Consider the following 1,408-nt stretch of genomic DNA (forward strand, 5'->3'; position numbering starts at 1 on the left):
ATGTCGTCGCAAGCAAGTGTGCCGTGGCGTCGTTGCCTCAGATTAAGAGCAGATAAGGAGCTGAGTCACGCGTTCTGTGTCAGCGCCTACGCGAGGCAGGCCCGAAGCAAGAAATAAAGCAGAAACAGCGCGGGGCATCTAAAGCATCTCGGAGCACTGGACTTACTAGATTTATGCCTAAAACGAAGCAGACACAATTGTAAATGTTACGTCTTCTTCTCAGTAACTGAGAGCGAAAAATTATACACAATGTGAGAAAACCGAGTAATGCATAACCCATTCAGATCAGAGAATAATAATAAATACATATAGTACATCTTCGAACATATGAGTTTCATAGTAAGTTAAAGCACCATGTTTTAACAAGACTTGTAAGGTCGTCCCATTTTCTTGTATTGTGCAAGTACCAATAAAATCGGTAAACCTATTTCTAGGTTAGCACTTTAATTTAAAAAAAACTTATCTGATAAGACACGCGGACGAGCAAAAAACGGCTGTAAGAAGTCCTAGCCGTCGTATTTTGTAGATAGAGGCATGCCTGTTCTTACGGAATATTTCCTGGTACTCGATGTGCAGTGAGTGTTCAAATATATCGTCCAGATAATAAAAATATATAAAACGCATTGCCTACCATACAGTAATAGAATTTCCATTTTCTCTTAAGCACACTGCAAAAGGAAGCACACACCGGGATACTATAATAGAAAACACTTAAAATATATTTGCATTCCTTAACACATTTGCAAAACCGTATCAACGACATAAACACAATACACTAAAACAAGTACAAGCCTGGGATTCAAACTCATCCATTACCTTGAAGGTAAATACAGGCAGATGTTGGTAAAAATCGCCTCTCCACTCGATCTCCTGCGAGGTAGAGAGAAACACACTAGTTCCGGCCTGTGACGGGTCGCGGGGGTAACTAAAGTGTCGTCGCGGAAATAGTAAACAAACACACCTCGCTCGGCCTCACCGCAGCCGCCACGAATTCACACTTTTATCGCTATCACTGTGCTGGCACGAAACGATGCCTAATCCAGATATCAGAGGGAGCTAAGAACATCAAGGGAAGTGAGAAATTAAGAACATTATAGCGAAAAATAAAAATGTTAACTTCCTTTGAAATAATGGAAGGCAGTTATAGAATAGGGATGAAACCGTAAATAATCCTGTTGCTGTTGTAGATGTGAAATTTGGCTTCATGACCGTGAAAAAACAGCGACCAACGCCCAGCCTAAAACCACACCCCACGGCTATCTGCGCTGACTCACGACCTTTTTTCTTCTACCTTCTGTCAATATCACTCTACAGCAAGATGTAACATCCGTTTTGTCATTCCTTTCTTTCCTAACCATAGTTTTCCTGTTCTTCCCTTCTGCTGGCCTGGGGAGTGAGTAAGACAGAC

Source organism: Penaeus japonicus, unplaced genomic scaffold (genome assembly GCF_977035675.1).
Source record: "Penaeus japonicus unplaced genomic scaffold, GWHDUDI00000001_assembly GWHDUDI00000011, whole genome shotgun sequence".
Classification (NCBI taxonomy): Eukaryota; Metazoa; Arthropoda; class Malacostraca; order Decapoda; family Penaeidae; genus Penaeus; species Penaeus japonicus.